Source organism: Pongo abelii, chromosome 4 (genome assembly GCF_028885655.2).
Source record: "Pongo abelii isolate AG06213 chromosome 4, NHGRI_mPonAbe1-v2.0_pri, whole genome shotgun sequence".
In the NCBI taxonomy this organism is placed as follows: domain Eukaryota; kingdom Metazoa; phylum Chordata; class Mammalia; order Primates; family Hominidae; genus Pongo; species Pongo abelii.
In genome coordinates, this window is record NC_071989.2 from 46883802 (window position 1) to 46906640 (window position 22839).

Sequence of the window (22839 nt, forward strand, 5' to 3'; positions counted from 1 at the left end):
TTTTCAACAAAGGCCTTTTTGCTCTACATAACATTGCTTTGCAGATTATACAAAAACAATGTTTCCAAACTGCTCAGTCAAAAGAAAAGTTTAACTCTGTGAGTTGAATGCATCCGTCACAAAGCAGTTTCTCAAAGAGCTTCTTTCTAGTTTTTATCTGAAGATATTTCCTTTTTCACCCTTGGCACCAGTGCGCTCCCAAATATACCTTTGCAGATTATAAATAAACAGTGTTTCCAAACTGCTCAGTCAAAAGAAACTTTCAACTCTGTGAGAAGAATGCACTCATCACAGAACAATTTCTCATAAAGCTTCTTTCTAGTTTTCATCTGAAAACATTTCCTTTTTTCACTATAAGCCTCATAAGCTCCAAAATATCCCTTGGCAGATTTAGAAAAACAGTGTTTACAAACTGCTCAAGCAAAAGAGACTTTCACCTCTGTGAAAAGAATGCACACATCACAAAACAGTTTTGCTGAAAGCTTCTTTCTAGTTTTTATCTGAAGTTATTTCCTTTTCACCATAGGCTACGTGCACTCCCAAATATCCCTTTGCAGATTCTACAAAAACAGGGTTTCCAAGCTGATAAATCAAAAGAAACGTTTAACTCTGTGAGATTAGTGCACACATCACAAAGCAGTTCCTGAAGAAGCTTCTATTGTTTGTCCAAAGATATTTCCTTTTTCACCATAGGCTTCAATGTGCTCTGAAACATCCCTTCACAGATTCTACAAAAACAGTGTTTCCAAGCAGCTCAATCAAAGAAACGTTTAACTCTTTGAGATGAATGCACACATCTTAAAGCAGTTTCTCAGAAAGCTTCTGTCTAGTTCTTCTCTGAAGATCATAGGCCTCAATATGATGTTCCCAAATATCTGTTCATAAATTCTACAAAAACAGTGTTTCCAAACTGTTCCATAAAAAGAAGGTCTTAATTCTGTGAGATGAATGCACACATCAGAAAGCATTTTCTCATAGCTCTTCTTTCAAGTTTTTATCTGTAGATATTTCCTTTTTCACCAGTCTTTTTCTGCTACCAAGTATTGCTTTGAAGATTTTATAAAAACAGTATTTCCAAACAGCTCAGTCAAAAGAAAGGTTTAAATCTGTGAGATGAACACACACATCACAAAGAAGTGTTTCAAAAAGATTCTAGTTTTTATCTGAAGATATTTCCTTTATCTCCATGCACTTCAAAGTACTCCCATATACCCATTTGCAGATTCTACAAAAACAATTTTTCCAAACCTCTCAATTGAAAGAAAGGTTTAACTCTGTGAGATGAATGCACATATCAATAGGACTTTATCAGAAAACTTCTCTCTAGTTCTTCCCTGAAGATATTTCCTTTTCCACCTTAAGCTTTAATGTGCTCCCAAGTAAGCCTTCAAAGAGTCTACAAAAACAGTTTTTCCAAACTGTTCCATCAAAACCGGTACTTAACAGTGTGGGATGAACACACAAGTCAGAAAGCAGTTTCTGATAACGTTTCTTTCCAGTTTTTATCTGAAGATATTTCCTTTTTCAACATAGGCTTTTATGTGCTCCCTAATATAGCATCGCAGGCTTTGCAAAAACAGTGTTTCCATACTGCTCAGTCAAAAGAAAAGTTTAAAACTATGAGATGAATGCACACAAAACTGAGAAGTTTTTCAAAAATCTTCTTTCTAGTTTTTATCCAAAGATATTTCCTTTATCACCATAGGCTTCAATGCACTCCAAAATATCCTATTGCAGATTCTACAAAAATGAGATTCCCAAACTTCTAAATAAAAAAAACACTTTAACTCTGTGATTTGGATGCACGCATCACAAGGCAGTTTCTAAGATATCTTCTGTCCTGTTTTTGATTGAAGATATTTCCTTTTTCAACATAGGCCTCAGTGAGTTCCAAAATATACCTTTGCAGATTCTACAAAAACACTGTTTCCAAACTGCTAAATCAACAGATAGTTTTATCTCTGTTAGATGAATGCACAAGTCACAAAGCAGTTTCTCAGATAGCTTCTGTCTACTTCTTCTATGTAGATATTTCTTTTTCCACCGTAGGCCTCAATGCGCTCCCAATTATGCCTTCGCAGAACCTCTAAAAACAGTGTTTCCAAATTGTTCCATCAAAAGAAAGATTTAACTCTGTGAGATGAACACACAAATCAGAATGCAGTTTCTAATAACTCTTCTTTCCAGTTTTTATCTGAAGATATTTCCTTTTCACTGTAGGCCTTTTCACATGACCTAACATCACTTAGCAGATTACACAAAAACAGTCTTTCCAAACTGCTCAGTCAAAAGAAAGGTTTAAATCTGTGAGAAGAATCCACTCATCACAAAACAGTTTCTCAAAAAGATTCTTTCTATTTTTTATCTGAAGATATTTCCTTTTTCACCATAGGCCTCAGTGCACTCCCAAAAGTATATTTCCATATTCTACAGAAACAGTGTTTCCATACTGATCAATCAAAAGACAGGTTTAACTCTGTGAGATGAATGTGCACATCATGAAGCAGTTTCTCAAAGAGCTTCTTTCTAGTTTTTATCCGAAGATATTTTCCTTTGCACCCTGGGCTTCAATGAGCTCCCAATTATTCCTTTACAGATTCTACAAAAACAGTGTTTCCAAAGTGTTCAATCAAAAGAAAGGTTTAACTCTGTGAGATGAATGCCCACATCACAAAGCAGTTTCTAAGAAAGCTTATGTCTAATTCTTCTCTGAAGATATTTCCTTTTCCACCATAGGCCTCAATGTGCTCCCATATATCCCTTTGCATATTCTACAAAAACAGTGCTTCCAAACTGCACCATCAAAAGAAGAATTTAAGTCTGTGAGATGAACACACACATCAGAAAGCAGTTTCTCAAGTCACTTCTTTCCAGTTTTTATTTGAAGATATTTCCTTTTTCACTAAAGGATTTTTTGTGCTACCTAATATCGCTTCACAGATTTTGCATACACAGTGATTCCGAACACTCAGTCAAAAGAAAGGTTTAAATCTGTGAGATCAATGCACACATAACAAAGCAGTTTCTCAAAAAGCTTCTTTCTATTTTTCATCCGAAGATATTTCCTGTTACACCATGCCTCAGTGTGCTCTCAAGTATACCTTTGGAGATTCTATGAAAACAGTGTTCCCAAATTGCTGAAAGAAAAGAAACTTTTAACTCTGTGAGATGAATGCATACGTCACAAAGTAGTTTCTCTAAGAGCTTATTTCTAGTTTTTATCTGAAGATATTTTCTTTTTCACCATAGCCCTCAGTGCACTCCCAAATATCCCTTCACAGTTTCTACAAAAAGAGTGTTTTGAAACTGATCAATAAAAAGAAAAGGTTATTTCTGTGAGCTGAATGCACACACACAAAGCACTTTCTCAGATAGCTTTTGTCTAGTTCTTCTCAGAAGATATTTCCTTTTCCACCATAGGCCTTAATATGCTCCCAAATATCCCTTCACAGACCCTATAAAAACACTGTTTCCATACCGTTCCCTTGAAACAATGATATAACTATGTGAAGTGAACACACACATCAGAGAGCAGTTTCTCATAACTCTTCTTTCCAGTTTTTATCTGAAAATATTTCCTTTCTCACCATAGGCCTTTTTGAGCTACCAAACATCGCTTCACAGATAATCCAAACAGAGTTTTTCCAAAATGCTCAGTCAAAACAAAAATGTAACTCTGTGAGATGAATGCATACATTGCAGTTTCTCTAAAAGCTTCTTTTTAGTTTTTATCCCAAGATATTTCCTTTTTCACCATAGACATCAGTGCACTCTCAACTGTCCCTTAGAGATTCCACAAAAACAGTGTTTCCAAATTGCTCAGTCAAAATAAATGTTTAACTCTGTAGAATAATCCACTCATGACAAAGCAGTTTCTCAGAAAGCTTCCTTTTTGTTTTAACCTGAGGTTATTTCCTTTTTCACCATAGGCCTGGTGCACTCCCAAAACATCCCTTTGCAAATTCTAATAAACAGTGTTTCCAAAGTCTTCAATCAAAAGAAAGGTTTAACTCGATGAGATGAATGCATACATAAAAAAGCAGTTTCTCAAAAAGCTTCTTTCGAGTTTTTATGTGAAGATATTTCCTTTTTCATCATAAGTTTCAAAGTGCTCCCAAATGCACCTTCACAGATTCTATAAAAACATTGGGTGTACAAACTGCTCAATCAAAAGAAAGTTTTAACTTTGTGAGATGAATGCAAACATCCAAAGCCTTTTCTCAGAAAGCTTCTGTCTGCTTCTATTCTGAAGATACTTCTTTTTCCACCATAGGCCTCAATGCACTGTCAAATACCCCTTTGCAGATTCTGCAAAAACAGTGTTTCCAAACTTCTTTATTAAAAGAGGGACTTAACTCTATGACTTGAACATACACATCAGAAAACAGTTTCTCATAACGCTTCTTTCCAGTTTTCATCTGAAGATATTTCCTTTCTAACCATAGGTTTTTTTTGCGTTACCTAATATCGCTTCACAGATTATGCAAAAATATTGTTTCCAAACTGCTCAGTCAAAAGACAGGTTTAACCATTTGAGATGAATGCGTACATCACAAATCAGTTTCTCAAAAAGTTTCTTTCTAGTTTTTATCTGAAGATATTTCCTTTTACAACATAGGCTTCAATGTGCTCCCTAATATCACGTTGCAGATTCTACAAAAACAGTGTTTCCAAACTGCTCCATCAAAAAAACAGGTTTAACTCTGTGAGATGAATGCACATATCACAAAACATTTTCTCAAAAAGCTTCTTTCTAGTTTTTATCTGAAGATATTTTGTTTTTCAGCATAGGCCTCTTGCGGTACCAAATATGCTTTTGCAGATTCTACAAAAAGAGTGTTTTCAAACTGCTCAATCAAAAGAAAGGTTTAACTCTGTGACCTGAATGCACACTTCACAAATAGGTTTCTCAGAAGTCTTCTGTCTATTTCTTCTCTGAAGATATTTCCCTTTCACCCATGGCCCACAATGTGCTCCCAAATATCCCTATGCAGATTCTACAGAAACAATTTTTCCAAACTATTCCATCAAAAGAGGGACTTAACTCTGTGAGATAAAGGCACATATCAGAAAGCAGTTTCACAAAAAGTGTCTTTCTAGTTTTTATCTGAAGATATTTCCATTTTCATCATAGGTCTCAGGTGCTCCCAAATAGCCCATCACAGATTCTATGAAATCGGTGCTTCCAAACTGCTCAATCAAAAGAAAGCTTTACCTCTGTGAGATGTATGCACACATCAGAAATCAGCTTCTCAGAAAGCTTCTGTCTAGTTCTTTAAAGATATTTCCTTTTCTACCATAGGCCTCAATGCACTCCCAAATATCCCTTTACAGATTCTATAAAAACAGAGTTTCCAAACTATTCCATCAAAAGAAGGATTTAAATCTGAGAGATGAATGCACACATGGGAAAGCAGTTTCTTATAATGCCTCATTCCAGTATTTATCTGAAGATATTTCCTTCTTCACCATAGGCCTTTTTGCACTTCCTAACATTGCTTCACAGATTATACAAAAATTGTGTTTCCAAACTGCTCAATCAAAAGAAAGGCTTAACTCTGTGACATGAGTGCATATATCACAAAGCAGTTTCTCAAAAAGGTTCTTTCAAGTTTTTATATGAAGATATTTCCTTTTTCAACAGAGTCATCAGTGTGCTCCCAAATGTCCCTGCACTGATCCTACAAAAACAGTGTTTCCAAACTGCTCAAACAAAAGTAAAGTTTAACTCTGTGAGAGGAATGCACACATCACAAAGCAGTTTCTCATAAAGCTTCTTTCTAGTTTTTATCTGAAGTTATTTCTTTTTTCGCCATAGGCCTCCTGCTGTCCCAAATATCCCTTCACAGATTCCACAAAAACAGTGTTTCCAATATTCTCAACAAAAAGAAAGGTTTAACTTTGTGAGATGAAGGCACACATCATAAAGAAGTTTCCCAAAAAGCTTCTTTCTAGTTTTTATCCAAAGATATTTCCTTTTTCAACATAGGCTTCAATGCCCTCCCAAATATCCTTTTGCAGATTCTCCAATGCAGTGTTTCTAAATGGCTCAATCAAGAGAAAATTTTAACTCTGTGAGATGAATGCATACATCTTAAAGCAGTTTCTCAGAAAGCTTTTGTCTAGTTCTTTTCTGAAGATATTTCCTTTTCCACAATAGGCCTCAATGCGTTCCCAAATATCCCTTTGCAGATTCTATAAAGACAGAGTTTGCAAACTGTTCCATTAAAGGAGGACTTAACTCTGTGAGATAAACGCCCACATTAGAAGGCAGTTTCTCATAACACCTCTTTGCAGTTTTCATCTGAAGTTATTTCCTTTTTCTCCATAGGCTTTTTTCTGCTACGAAATATTGCCTCACAGGTTTTGCAAAAACAGTGTTTCCAAACTGCTCATTCAAAAGAAAGGTTTAATTCTGTGATATGAATGCTCACATCACAATGTAGTTTCTCAAAATGCTTCTTTCTAGTTTTTATCCAAAGATATTTCCTTTTTCTCCATATGCCAAATTGTGCTTTCAAACATCCCATGGCAGATTCTACAAAAACAGTGTTTCCAAACTGCTCAACCAAAAAGCAGGATTAACTCTGTAAGTTGAATGCACACATCACAAACCATTTTCTCAAAAATGTTCTTTCTAGTTCTTATATGAAGATATTTCCTTTTTCACCATAGGCCTCATTCTGCTACAAGTATACTTTGCAGATCTTACAAAAACAGTGTTTCCATACTGCTCAATCAAAAAAAAATATTTATCTCCTGTGAGATGAATGCATGCATCACAAAGCAGTTTCTCAGATAGCATCTGTCTACTTCTTCTCTGAAGATATTTCCTTTTCCACCATAGGCCTCAAAGCATTCCCAAATATCACTTTGCAGATTCTATAAATACAGTGTTTATGAACTGATCCATCAAAAGGAGGATTTAACTCTGTGAGATGGATGCACATATCAGAAAGCAGTTTCCCATAGCGCTTCATTCCAGTTTTTATCTGAAGGTATTTCCTTGTTCTCCACATGCATTTTTTCGCTACCTGTCATTGCTTAACAGATTATATATAAACAGTGTTTCCAAACTTCTCCTTCAAAAGAAAAGCTTAGCTCAGTGAGAAGAATGCATACATAATCCAGCAGTTTCTCAAAGAGCTTCTTTCCATTTTTTTCCGAAGATGTTTCCTTTTCCACCATATGTGTCATTGTGCTCCCAAACATCCTTTAGCAGATTCTACAGAAGCAGTGTTTCCAAACTGTTCCATCAAAAGAAGGACTTAAGTCTCTGAGATGAACACACACATCAGAAAGCGATTTCTCATAATGCTTCTTTCTATTTTTTATCTGAGGATAATTCCTGGTTCACATAGGCTTTTTTGCACTACCTAATATCACTTCACAGATTTTGCAAAAACAGTGATTCCAAAGTGCTCAAAGAAAGTTTTAAGTCTGTGAGATGAGAGTCTACAGCTCCCAGCATGAGCAACGCAGAAGAGGGTTGATTTCTGAATTTCCAAGTGAGGTACCAGGTTCATCTCACAGGGGAGGGTCAGACAGTAGTTTCAGGACAGTGGGTGCAGTGCACTGAAGGCAAGCTGAAGAAGGATGAGGCATCACCTCACCATAGAATCACAAGGGGTCAGGAAATTCCTTTTCCTAGTCAAAGAAAGGGGTGACAGACGGCATTTGGAAAGTCAGGTCACTTCCACCCTAATACCGTTCTTTAACAACGGTCTTAGCTAATGGCACACCAGGAGATTATATGCTGCACCTAGCTCAGAGGGTCCTACACCCATGGAGTCTCACTAATTTTGAGCACCACAGCTGAGATCAAATTGCAAGTTGGCAGTGAGGCTGGGGAAGGGGCTCCCGTGATTGCTGAGCCTTGAGTAGGTTAACAAAGCTGCTGGGAAGCTTTAACTTTGTGGAGACAACCACTGCTTAAGGAGGCCTGCCTGCCTCTGTAGAATCCACCTTTGGGGGCAGGGCATAACCAAACAATGCTCAGCAGAAACTTCTGCAGTCTTAAATGTCCCTGTCTGGCAGCACTGAAGAGAGGAGTGGTTCTCCCAGCATGCAGCTGGAGATCTGAGAATGGAAAGACAGCTTCCTCAATTGGGTCCCTGATGCCCGAGTAGCCTACCTGGGAGGCATGCCCCAGTAGGGGCAGACTGACACCTCACATGACTGGGTCCTCCTCAGAGACAAAACTTCCACAGGAATTATCAGGCAGCAATACTTGCTGTTCACCAATATTTGCTGTTCTGCACCCTCTGCTGCTGATACCCAGGCAAACAGGCTATGTAGTTTACCTCCAGCAATCTCCAACTGACCTGCAGCTGAGAGTACTGACTGGTAAAAAGAATACTAACAAACAGAAAGGACATCCAGACCAAAACCCCATCTTTACGCCACCATCATCAAAGACCAAAGGTAGACCAAATCACAAAGATGAGGTAAAAACAGAGCAGAAAAACTGGAAACACTAAAAATCAGAGTGCTGATCTCGTGGCAGAAACTCTACAAGCCAGAAGAGAGTGGGGGCCAAGATTCAACACTCTAAACAAAACAATTTGCAACCCAGAATTTCATATCCAGGTAAACGAAACTTCATAAGTGAAGGAGAAATAAAATCCTTTACAGACAAGCAAATGCTAAGAGATTTTGTCACCACCATGCCTGTCCTAAAAGAGGTCCTGAAAGAAGGACTGAACATGGAAAGGAATAACCGGTATCAGCCACTGTAAAAACATACCAAATTGTAAAGACCATTGATGCTAGGAAGAAACTGCATCAACTAATGAGCAAAATAACCAGCTAACATCATAATGACGGGATCAAATACACACATAACAATATTAGCCTTCAATGTAAATGGACTAAATGCTTCAATTAAAAGACACAGACTGGCAAACAGGATAAAGAGTCCAGACCAATCAATGTGCTGTATTCAGGAAACCCATCTCACATGCAGAGACACACATGGGCTCAAAATAAAGGGATGGAGGAAGATCTACCAAGTAAATGGAAAACAAAAAAAGGCAGGGGTTGCAATACTAGTCTCTGATAAAACAGACTTTAAACCAAAAAAGATCAAAGGAGACAAAGAAGGTAAAGGGATCAATTCAATAAGAAGAGCTAACTATCCTAAATATATATGCACCCAATGCAGGAGCACCCAGATTAATAAAGCAAGTCCTCAGTGACCTACAAAGAGACCTAGACTCCCACACAATAATAATGGGAGACGTTAACATCCCACTGTCAACATTAGACAGATCAATGAGACAGAAAGTTAACAAGGACAAGCAGGAATTGAACTCACCTCTGCACCAAGCGGACTTAATAGACATCTACCGAAATCTCCACCCCAAATCAACAGAACATACATTCTTTTCAGTACCATACCACACATATTCCAACATTTACGAGGTAGTTGGAGGTAAAGCACTCCTCAGCAAATGTAAAAGAACAGAAAATATAACAAACTGTCTCTCAGACCACAGTACAATCAAACTAGAATTCAGGATTAAGAAACACTGAAAATGGCTCAACTACATGGAAACTGAACAACCTGCTCCTGAATGACTACTGAGTACATAAGAAAATGAAGGCAGAGAGAAAGATGTTCTTTGACATTAATGAGAACAAAGACACAACATACCAGAATCTGGGACACATTCAAAGCAGTGTGTAGAGGGAAATTTATAATACTAAATGCCCATAATAGAAAGAAGGAAAGATCTAAAATTGACACCCTATTATCACAATCAAAAGAAGCAGAGAAGCAAGAGCAAACACATTCAAAAGCTAGCAGAAGGCAAGAAATAACGAAGATCAGAGCAGAAGTGAAGGAAATAGAGAAAAAAAAAGTACTTCAAAAAATCAATTACTCCAGGAGCTGGTTTTTTTGAAAAGATCAACAAAATTGATGGACTGCTAGCAAGACTAATAAAGAAGAAAAGAGAGAAGAATCAAATAGATGCAATAAAAATGGCAAAGGAGATATCACAACTGATTCCACAGAAATACAAACTACCATCAGAGAACACTATAAACACCTCTATGTGAATAAATTAGAAAATCTAGAAGAAACTGATAAATTCTTCGACACATACGTCCTCCTAAGACTAAATCAGGAAGAAGTTGAATCTCTGAAGGGACCAATAACAGGTTCTGAAGTTGAGACTATAAATAATGCCTTACCAATCAAGAAAAGTCCAGGACCTGATGGACTCACAGCTGAATTCTACAAGAGGTACAAGGAGGAGCTGGTACCATTCCTTCTGAAACTATTCCAATCAATAGAAACAGAGGGAATCCTCCCTAACTCATTTTATGAGGCCAGCATCATCCCGATACCAAATCCTGACAGAGACACAACAAAAAAGAGAATTTTAGACCAATATCCTTGATGAACATTGATGCAAAAATTCTCAATAAAATACTGGCAAAACGAATCCAGCAGCACATCAAAAAGTTTATCCACCATGAACAAGTGGGCTTCATCCCTGGGAGGCAAGTCTGGTTCAACATACATAAATGAAGAAATGTAATCCAGCATATAAACAGAACCAATGACAAAAAGCACATGATTATCTCAATAGACGCAGAAAAGTCGTTTCACAAAATTCAGCAGCCCTTGCTGCTAAAAACTCTAAGTAAATTAAGTATTGATAGGACATATCTCAAAATAATAAGAGCTATCTATGACAAACCCACAGCCAATATCATACTGAATGGGCAAAAACTGGAAGCATTCCCTTTGAAAACTGGCACAAGACAGGGATGCCCTCTCTTACCACTCCTATTCAACGTAGTGTTGGAAGTTCTGGCCAAGGCAATTAGGCAGGAGAAAGAACTAAATGGTATTCAATTAGGAATAGAGAATGTCAAATTGTCCCTGTTTGCAGATGACATGATTCTATATCTAGAAAACCCCATCGTCTTAGCCCAAAATCTCCTTAAGCTGATAGGGAACTTCAGCAAAATCTCAGGGTACAAAATCAATATGTAAAAGTCACAAGCATTCTTATACACCAATAACAAACAAACAGACCACCAAATCATGAGTGAACTCCCATTCACAATTGCTTAGAAGACAATAAAATATCTAGGAATCCAACTTACAAAGGATGTGAAGGACCTCTTCAAGGAGAACTACAAACCACTTCTCAATGAAATAAAAGAGGATACAAAAAATGGAAGAACACTCCATGCTCATGGGTAGGAAGAATCAATATCATGAAAATGGCCATACTGCCCAAGGTAATTTCTAGATTCAATGCCACCCCCATCAAGCTACCAATGACTTTCTTCACAGAATTGGAGAAAAATACTTTAAAGTTCATGTGGAACCAAAAAAGAGCCCACATTGCCAAGTCAATCCTAAGCCAAAAGAACAAAGCTGGAGACATCACGCTATCTGACTTCAAACGATACTACAAGGCTACAGTAAACAAAACAGCATGGTACTCGTACCCAAACAGAGATATAGACCAATGGAACAGAACAGAGCTCCCAGAAATAGTGCTGCATGCCTACAACCTTCTGATCTTTGACAAATCTGACAAAAACAAGAAATGGGAGAAAGGATTCCCTATTTAATAAATGATGCTGGGAAAACTGACTAGCCTTATGTAGAAAGCTGAAACTGGATCCTTTCCTTTCACCTTATACAAAAATTAATTCAAGATGGACTAAAGACTTAAATGTTAGACCTAAAACTGTAAAAACCCTAGAAGAACACGTAGGCATTACCATTCAGGACATAGGCATGGGCAAGGACTTCATGTCTAAAGCACCAAAAGCAATGGCAACAAAAGCCAAAATTGGCAAATGGGATCTCATTAAACTAAAGAGCTTCTGCACAGCAACAGAAACCACCATCAGAGTGAACAGGCAACCTGTAGAATGGAAGAAAAGTTTTGCAATCTACTCATCTGATGATGGGCTAATATCCAAAATCTACAATGAACTCAAAGAAATTCACAAGAAAAAAACAAACCACCCTATCAAAAAGTGGGCGAAGGATATGAACAGACACTTCTGAAAAGAAGACATTTTTGCAGCCAGCAAACACATGAAAAAATGCTCATCATCACTGGGCATCAGAGAAATGCAAGTCAAAACCACAATGAGATACCATCTCAAACCAGTTAGAATGGTGATCATTAAAAAGTCAGGAAACAATAGGTGCTAGAAAGGCTGTGGAGAAATAGGAAAACTTTCACACTGTTGGTGGGATGGTAAACTAGTTCAACGATTGTGGAAGTCAGTGTCGTGATTCCTCAGGGATCCTGAACTAGAAATACCATTTGACCCAGTCATCCCATTACTGGGGATATACACAAAGTAGCATAAAACATGCTGCCATAAAGACACATGCACACGTATGTGTATTGTGGCACTATTAACATTAGCAGAGACTTGGAACGAACCCAAATGTCCAACAAAGATAGACTGGATTAAGAAAATGTGGCACATATACACCATGGAATACTATGCAGCCATAAAAAATGGTGAATTCATGTCCTTTGTAGGGACACGGATGAAGCTGGAAACCATCATCCTCAGCAAAATATCACAAGGGCAAAAAACCAAACACTGCATGTTCTCACTCATAGGTGGGAATTGAGCAATGAGAACACATGGAAAGTGGAAGGAGAACATCATGCACCAGGGCTTGTTGTGGGGTTGGGGAAGGGGGGAGGGATAGCATTAGGAGATATACCTAATGTTCAATGACTTGTTAATGGGTGCAGCACACCAACGTGGCACATGTATACATATGTAACAAACCTGCACGTTGTGCATATGTACCCTAAAACTTAAAGTGTAATTTAAAAAACTAATAAAAGAAAAGCTCTGTGAGGTGAATACACACATCACAAAGCAGTTTCTCAAAAAGCTTCCTTCTGGTTTTCATCCAAAGTTATTTCCTTTATCACCATGGGCTTCAATGCACTCCCAAATATCCCGTCATTGATTCTACAAAAAGCTGTTTCTCAATAAGCTTCTTTCTAGTTTTTATCTGAAGATATTTCCTTTTTCACCATACACCTCAGTGTGCTCGAAAATATACCTTTTTAGATTCTACAAAAACCGTGTTTCCAAACTGCTCAATCAAAGAAAGGTTTTACTCTCTGAGAAGAATTCACACATCACAAAGCTGTTTCTCAGATAGCTTCTGTCTTGTTCTTCTCTGAAGATATTTGCTTTCTCACCCTAGGCCTCAATGCACTCCAAATTGTCCCTTCCAGTTGCTATAAAAGCGTTTTTCTGATCCGTTCCATTTAAAGAAGGATTTAACTCTGTGAGATGAATGCACACATCAGAAAGCAGTTTCTCGTAACACATCTTTCCAGTTTTTATCAGAAGATACTTCCTTCTTCTACATAAGCCTTTTTGTGCTACTTAACATCGCTTCACAGATTTTACAAAATGTGTTTCCAAACTACTCTGTCAAAAGAAAAGTTTAACTCTGTGAGATGAATGCATACATCAAAAAGCAGTTTCTCAATGTGCTTCTTTGTAATTTTTATCCAAAGATATTTGTTTTTTCACCATAGGCTTCAGTGTGCTCCCATGTATCCCTTTGCAGATTATAGAAAAACAGTGTTTCCAAACTGCTCAATCAAAACAAAATTTTACCTCTGTGAGAGGAATGCACACATCACAAATCAGTATTTCAGAAAGCTTCTTTCTAGTTTTTATCCGAAGATTTTTCCATTTTCACTATAGACTTCAAGGCACTCCCAAATATCCCTTTGCAGATTCTACAAAAACAGTATTTTGAAACTTCTCAATCAAAAAAAAGTTGAAATCTGTTAGATGAATGCACACATCACAAAGCGGTTTCTCAGAAAGCTTCTGTCTAGTTCTTCAAAGAAGATCCTTCCTTTCCCCCCAGGCACCTCAATGAGCTCTCAAATATCTCTTGGCAGCATCTACAAAACAGTGTCTCCAAACTCGTCCATCAAAAGAATGACTTAACTCTTTGTGATGAACGCAAACATCAGAAAGCAGTTTTCTCATAATGATTCTTTCCAGTTTTTATATGAAGATATTTCCTTTCTCATGATAGGTGTTTTTGTGCTACCTTGGCACAAAATCTGTAACCCTCGGCAGATTACAGAAAAACAGTGTTTCCAAACTGCCAGGTCAAAGAAAGGTTTAACTCTTTGAGATGAATGCACACATCACAAAGCAGTTTCTCTGAAATATTCTTTGTAGATTTGATCTGAATATATTCCCTTTTTCACCATAGGCCTAACAGCACTTTCAAATATCCCATTTCAGATTATACAAAAACCGTTTTTCCAAACTGTTCAATCAAAAGAAAGTTTTAAATCTGTGAGAAGAATACACACATAACACAGTGTTTTCCCAGAAAGCTTCTTTGTAGTTTTTATCCGAAGTTATTTCCTTTTTCACTGTAGGGTCAGTTTGCTTCCCAATATCCCTTCACAGATTCTACCCAAACAGTGTTTCCAAACTGCTCAAACTAAGAAAGTTTTAAGTCTGTCAGATGAATGTGCATGTCAGAAAGCAGTTCTTAGAAAGCTTATTTCGAGTTTTTATCTGGAGATATTTACTTTTTCACTCTAGGCATCAATGCACTCCAAAATAAATCTTAGCAGATTCTCCCAAAAGGGTGTTTCCAAATGGTTCCATCAAAGGAAAGACTTAACACTGTGAAATGAATGCACACATCACAAATCAGTGTCTCAGAAAGCTTCTTTCTAGTTTTTAGCTGAAGATATTTCCTTTTTTACCATAGGTCTCTTTGCACTACCTAATATCACTTCGCAGTCTATAAAAAAACAATGTTTCCAAACTGCTCTATCAAAAGAAAATAGTATTTCTAAAACAGTATTTTCAAACTGATCTATGAAAAGAAAGGTTTACCTCTGTGAGATAAATGCACACATCACAAAGCTGTTTCTCAAAATCTTCTTTCTAGTTTTTATCCAAAGATATTTCCTTCATCACCATAGGCTTCAATGCACTCCCAAAATATCCCATTGCAGATTCTACAATTACAATATTTCAAAAACTACTCAATCAAAAAACTGGTTTAACTCTGTGAGTTGAATGCATACATTACAAAGCATTTCTCAAAAAATTTCTTTCCAGTTTTTATCCCAAGATATTTCCTTTTTCACCATAGGCCTCAGGACATTCCCAAATATACCTTTGCAAATTCTACAAAAACGAGTTTACAAACTGCTCAATCAAAAGAAAGGCTTAACTCTGTGAAATGAAAGCACACATCATAAAGCAATTTCTCAGATAGGTTCTGTCTTGTTCTATTCTGCAGATACTTCCTTTTCCACCGTAGACCTCAATGTGGCCAAAATATCCCTTCTCAGATTCTATAAAAACTGTATTTTTGAACTGTTCCATCAGAAGAAGGTTTTAATTCTGTGAGATGAACACACACATCAGAAAGCCGTTTCTCATAACGCTTCTTTTCATTTTTTATCTGAAGATATTTCCTTCTTCAACATAGGCCTTTTTGTGCTACTTAACATCAATTCACAGAGTCTACAAAACCAATGTTTCCAGACTGCTCAGTCAAAAGAAAGTTTTAACTCTGAGATGAATGCAAACATCACAAAGCAGTTTCTCAAAAAGCTTTTTTCTGGTTTTTATCTGAAGGTATTTCATTTATCTCCATGGGCTTCATTATGCTCCCAAATATCCCATTTCAGATTCTACAAAAACAGTGTTTCTAAATTGCTCAATGTAAAAACAGGTTAAACTCTGTGAGTTGAATGCACACATCACAAAGCATTTTCTCAAAAAGCTTCTTTTTACTTTTTATCTGAATGTATTTCCTGTTTCACCATAGGCCTCATGTGCTTTGAAATATCCCTTGCATATTCTACAAGTTTTTCCAAACTGACAATCAAAAGAAAGGTTTAACTCTGTCAGATCAATGTACACATCACAAAGCAGTTTCTCAAAAAGCTTCTTTTTAGTTTTTAACTGAAGACATTTATTTTTTCACCATAGGCTTGAAAGTGCTCCCTAATATGCCTTCGCAGATTCTACATAAACAGTGTTTCCAAAGTGCTGAATCAAAGGAAAGGTTTATCTCTCTGAGACGAATGCACACATAAATAGGAGTTTCTGAGAAAGCTTCTTTCTAGTTCTTCTCTGAATATGTTTCCTTTTCCACCTTAGGCCACAATGTGCTCCCAAATATCCCTTTACAGATTCAGTAAATACAGTGATTCCAAACTCTTCCATCAAAAGAAGCACTTAACTCTGTGAGATGAACACACACATCAGAAAGCAGTTTCTCATAACGCTTCTTTTCTGTCTTTATATGAAGATATTTCCTTTTTCACCATAGGTTTTTATGTGCTACCTAATATTTATTCACAGATTTTGCAGAAAACAGTTTTAAAGCTGTGATTTGAATGCTTTCCTTTTTCACTATAGGCCTCAGTGCACTCCCAAATATAACTTTGCAAATTCGTCAAAAACAGTGTTTCCAAACTGATCAACCAAAAGATAGGTTGAACTCTGGGAGATGAATGCACACATCACAAAGCAGTTTCTCAAAAAGCTTATTTCTACTTTTTATCCAAAGGTATTTCTTTTTTCAATATAGGCTTCAATGTGCACCCAAATATCTGTTCAAGATTTTACAAAAACAATGTTTCCAAGCTGCTCAATCAAAAGAAATATTCAGCTCTGTGAGATGAATGCACACATCAGAAAGCAGTTTCTCATAACGATTTATCCAGTTTTTATCTGAACATATTTCCTTGTTCTCCATTGGCCTTTTTGTGTTCAAAAATATCCCTTCACAGATTCTACAAAAACAGTGTTTCCAAACTGCTCAATCAAAAAGAAGGTTTATCTCTGTGAGTTGAATGCACACATCACAAAGCAGTTTTTCAAAAGCTTCTGTCTATTTCTCTGAAGATATTTCCTTTTCCACCATTGGCCTCCACGTGCTCCCAAAGGTCCCTTCCCAGATTCTACGAAAACAGTGTTTCAAACTGTTCTATCTAAAGAAGGACTTAACTCTGTGCGATGATCATACTCATCCAAAAGCAGTTTCTCATAATGCTTCTTTCTAGTTTTTATCTGAAGTTGTTTCCTTGTTCACACTAGGCCTTTCTGTGCTACCAAACATTGCTTCAAAAATTATACAAAAACAGTGTTTCCAAATAGTTCCATCAAAAGAAGGACTTAACTTTGTGAGATGAATGCATACATCAGAAAGAAGTTTCTCAGATACATTTTGTCTAGTTCTTCTATGAAGATATTTCCTTTACCACCATAGGCCTAAATGCACTCTGAAATATCCCTTCGCAGATTCTATAAAAACAGTGATTTCAAACTGTTCTATAAAAAGTGGAATTGACCTCTGTGGGATGAATGCACACATCAGAAAACAGTTTCTCGTAACGTTTCTTTGCAGTTTTTACCTCAAGACATTTCCTTGTTCACCATTGGCCTTTTTGTACTACCTAACATCACTTCACAGATTATACAAAAACAGTGTTCCCAAACTGCTCAGTCAAAATAAAAGTTTAACTCTGTGAGATGAATGCATACATCACAAAGCAGTTTCTCAAAGCACTTCCTTCTTGATTTTATCTAAAGATATTTCATTTTTCACCATAGCCATACACACATAACACAGCGGTTTCTCAGAAAGCTTCTTTGTAGTTTTTATCTGAAGTTATTTCTTTTTTCACTATAGGGTCAATGCACTCCCAAATATCCCATTGCAGGTTCTACAAAAACAGTGTTTCCAAACTGCTCAATCAAAAGAAACTTTTAACTCTTAGAGAGAAATGCACACATCACAAAGCAGTTTCTCAGAAATCTTCTGTGTAGTTCTGCTCTGAAGATATTTCCTTTCCCACCATAAGCCTCAAACCACTCCCAAATATCCCTTTGCAGATTCTAAGAAAACAGTGTTTCCAAATTGTTGCATCAAAAGAAGCATTTAACTCTGTGAGATGAATGCAGACAACAGAAAGCATTACTCATAATGTTTCATTCCTGTTTTCATCTGAGGATATTTCCTTGTTCACCATAGGTCTTTTTGCACTACAAAACATCACTTCATGGATTATACAAAAAAATGTTTTGCAACTGTTCAGTCAAAAGGAAGGTTTAATAGTGTGAGATGAATGCACACATCACAAAGCATTTCTCAAAAAGCTTTCTAGTTTTTATCCAAAGATATTTCTTTTACCAAAATAGGCTTCAATGTGCTACACAATATCCCACTGCAGATTCTTCAAAAACAGTGTTTCAAAATTGCACAATCAAAAAACAGGTTTAACTCTGTGAGTAGAAGGAACACATCACAAAGCAGTTTCTCAAAAAGGTTCTTTCTAGTTTTTATTGAAGATATTTCCTCTTTCACCATAGGCCTCATTGCATTCCAAAAACAAAAACAAAAACAAAACAAAAACAAAAACAAAAAAAACACAAATATACCTTTGCAGATTCTACAAAAACGTTTCCAAACTAGTCAATCAAAAGAAAGTTTTAACTGTGTGAGATGAATGCATACATCATGGAACAGTTTCTCAGATACCTTCTGTCTTGTTCTTGTATGAAGATAATTTCTTTTCCACAATAGGCCTCAATGCACTCCCAAATATTCCTTTGCAGTTTCCATAAAAACAGTTTTTCCGAACTGGTCCATCAGGAAAAGGATTTAAACCTGTGAGATCAATGCAGACATCACAAAGCAGTTTCTCAAAAAGCTTCTTTGTAGTTTTATCAGGTGATATTTCTTTGTTCACCATAGACTAAAATGTGCACCCAAATATCCCTGTGTATATTGTACAAAAACAGTGTTTCAAAACTGGTCAATCAACAGAAATGTATACATCTGTGAGATGAATGCAAAGATCACAAAGCAGTTTCTCAGTAAACTTCTGTCTAGTTCTTCCCTGAATACATTTCCTTTTCCACCAAAGGCCTGAATGTGCTTCCAAATATCACTTCACAGATTCTACAAAAGCAGTGTTTCTAAACTGTTCCATTAAAAGAAGGACTTAACTCTGTGAGATGAAAGCACACAAAACAACACAGTTTCTCGTAACGCTTCTTTCCTGTTTTTATCTAAAGATATTCACTTTTTCAACATAGGCTTTCTTTCACTACCTAATTATTACTTCACAGATTTTGCAAACAGTGTTTCCGAACTGCACAGCCAAAAGAAGGATTTAACTGTGTGAGATGAATGCATACATCAAAAAACAGTTTCTCAGAAAGATTCTTTCTGGTTTTTATCTGAAGTTATTTCCTTTTTCACCATAGGCCTCATTCACTCCCAAATATCCCTTCACTGATTCTACAAAAACAGTGTTTCCAAACTGTTCCATCAAAAGACGAACTTAACACTGTGATATGAATGCACACATGATGAAGCAGTTTCTCATAAAGTTTCTTTCCAGTTTTTATCTCAAGATATTTCCTTATTCACCATAGACTTTTTTGCACTACCTAATATTGCTTCACATATGTTGCAAAAACACTGTTTCTGTACTGCTTAGTCAAAAGAAAGGTTTATTTCTGTGAGATGAATGCAAACATCACAAAGCCATTCCTCAAAGAGCTTTTTTCCAGTTTTTATCAGAAAATATTTCCTTTATCACCATAGGGTTCAATGCGATCCCTAATATACCATCACAGACTCTACAGAAACACTGATTCCATGCTGCTCAATCGAAAAACAGGTTTAACACTGTGAGATGAAAGCATACATCTTAAAGCAGTTTCTCACTACTCTTCTTTCCAGTATTTATCTGAAGATAATTCTGTGTTCAACATAGGCCTTTTTGCACTACCTAACATTGCTTCACAGATTACACAAAAACAGTGTTTCTAAGCTCCTCAGTCTAAAGAAAAGTTTTGCTTTGTGAGATGAATGCATACTTCACAAAGCAGTTTCTCAAAAATCTTCTTTCATTTATTTATCTGAAGATAATTCCTTTTTCACCATAGGCATCAGTGCATTCCCAAATATTGCTTTGCATATTCTGCAAAAACAGTGTTTCTGAACTGATCAATCAAAAGAAACGTTTAACTCTGTGACAAGAATGCACACATCACAAAGCAGTTTCTCAGAAAGCTTCTTTCTAGTTTTTATTTGAAGTTATTTCCTTTTTCAACTTAGGCCTCGTGCGCTCCCATATATCCCTTCTCAGATTCTCCAAAAACACAAAGCAGTTTTTCAAAAAGCTTTTTTCTATGTTTTATCAGAAGTTATTTCCTTTTTCACCATAGGCTTCAATGTGCTGCCAAATATCCCTTTGCAGATTCTGCAAAAACCACGTTTCCAAACTGCTCAATTGAAAGAAAGTGTTAACACTGTGAGATAAATACACACATAACAAAGCAGTTTCTCAGAAAGCTTATGTCTAGTTCTTCTCTGAAGATATTTCCTTTTCCACCATAAGCCTCAATGTAATCTGAAATGTCCCTTCAGAGATTCTAAAAAAACAGTTTCCAAAATGTTCCATCAAAGGAAGGAGTGTGAACACATCACAAAGCAGTTTCTCATGCTTCTTTCCAGTTTTTGTCTGAAGATATTTCCTTGTTAACCATAGGCTTTTTTGCACTACCTAATATTGCTCAGCATATTTTGCAAAAACAGCATTTCCAAACTGCTCAGTCAAAAGAAAGGTTGAACTCTGTGAGATGAATGCACACATCACAAAGTAGTTTCTCGAAAAGCTTCTTTCTAGTTTTTATCCGAAGATATTTCCTTTAAAACCATAGGCTTCAATGCACTCCCAAATATCCCATTGCAGATTCTACAAAAATAGTTTTGAAACTGCTCAATCAAAAAACAGGCTTAACTCTGTGAGTTGAATGCACATATCACAAAGCAGTTTCTCAAAAAGCTTCTTTCCATTTTTTTATGCAAAGATAATTCGTTTTTCATCATAGGCCTCAGTGTGCTACCAAATATACCTTTGTAGATTCTACAAAAGCAGTGTTTCCAAACTGTTCAATCAAAAGTAAGGTTTAACTCAGTGAGATGAATACACACTTAAGAAAGTAGTTTCTCAGATAGCTTATGTTTATTTCTTCTCTGAAGACATTTCTTTTTTCACAATATGCCTCAATATGTTCCCAAATACCCCTTCACAGATTCTACAAAAACAGGGTTCCAAATTGTTCCAACAAAAGAAAGACTTAACTCTTTGAGATGAATGCACACATTACAAAGCAGTTTCTCATAACACTTCTTTCCAGTTTTTATCTGAAAGTATTTCCTTTTTCACTATAGGCTTTTTTTTTTTTTTGCTACCAAATATCACTTTGTAGATTTTGCAAAAACAGTGTTTCCAAATGCCCCATCAAAAGAAAGACTTTACATTGTGAGATGAATACACACATCACAAGGCATTTTCTCTAAAGGTTTCTTTCTAGTTTTTATGCGAAGATATTTCCTTTATCACCATAAGCTTCAATGTGCTCCCAAATTTCCCATTGCAGATTGTACAAAAACAGTTTTTCCAAACTGCTCAATACAAAAAAAAAAGGTTTAACCCTGTGAGTTGAAGGCCTACATCATAAAGCATTTCTCAAAGTGCTTCTTTCTAGTTTTTATCAGAAGGTATTTCCTTTTTCACCATAGGCATCAGTGAGCTCCAAGATATCCCTTTGTAGATCCTACAAAAACAGTGTTTCCAAACTGCTCAATCAAAACTAAGGTTTAACTTTGTGACAGGAATGCACACATCACAAAGCAGTTTCTCAAAAATCTTCTTTTAAGTTTTTATCCAAGATATATCCTTTATCGCCACAGGCTTCAATGCACTCCAAAATATCCCGGCACAGATTTTAAAAAAACACTGTTTCCAAACTGCTCAATCAAAAGGAAGTTTTAACTCTGTGAGATGAATGCACAATTCTCAAAGCAGTTGCTCAGATAGCTTCTTTCTAGTTCCTCTCTGAAGATATTTCCTTTTCCACTATAGGCCTCAATGCACTCCAAAATATCCTTTTGCAGATTCTATAAAAACGTGTTTCCAAACTGTTCCATCAAAAGAAGGTTTTAACTCTGTGGGAAGAATGCACGTATCAGAAATATGTTTCACTTGACATTTCTTTCCAGTGTTTATCTGAAGATATTTCCTTGTTTGCCACAGGCCTTTTTGTGCTACCAAACATCCCTTCTCAGATTATACAAAAACAGTGTTTTGATGATGCTCAGTCAAAAGAATAGTTTAAATCTGTGAGATGAATGCATACCTCACAAAGCAGTCTCTTCTCAGAAGTTATTTCCTTCTGCACCATAGGGCACAATGTGCTCCTGAATATCCCATCGCAGATTCTATAAAAACATTGCTTCCAAACTACTCCATCAAAAGAAGGACTTAATACTGAGAGCTGAACACACACATCAGAAAGCAGTTTCTCATAACATTTCCTTCCAGTTTTTATCTGAAGATTTGTCATTGTTCAACATGGGCCTTTTTGTGCAACCTAACATCACTTCAAAGATTATACAAAAACAGTGTTTCTAAACTGCTCAGTGAAAAGAAAAGTGTAACTCTTTGAGATGAATGCATATATCACAAAGCAGGTTGTCCAAGAGCTTCCTTCTAGTTTTTATCGGAAGTTATTTCCTTTTTCACCATAGGCATCAGCACACTCCAAAATATCCCTTTTCAGATTCTACAAAAACAGTGTTTCCAAATTGCTCAATGAAAAGAAACGTTTACATTAGTGAGAAGAATGCACACATAACAAACCTGTTTCTCAGAAAGCTTCTTTCTAGTTTTTATCTGAAGAAATTTCCTTTTTCACCATAGGCCTCTGTGTGCTGCCAAATATACCATTACA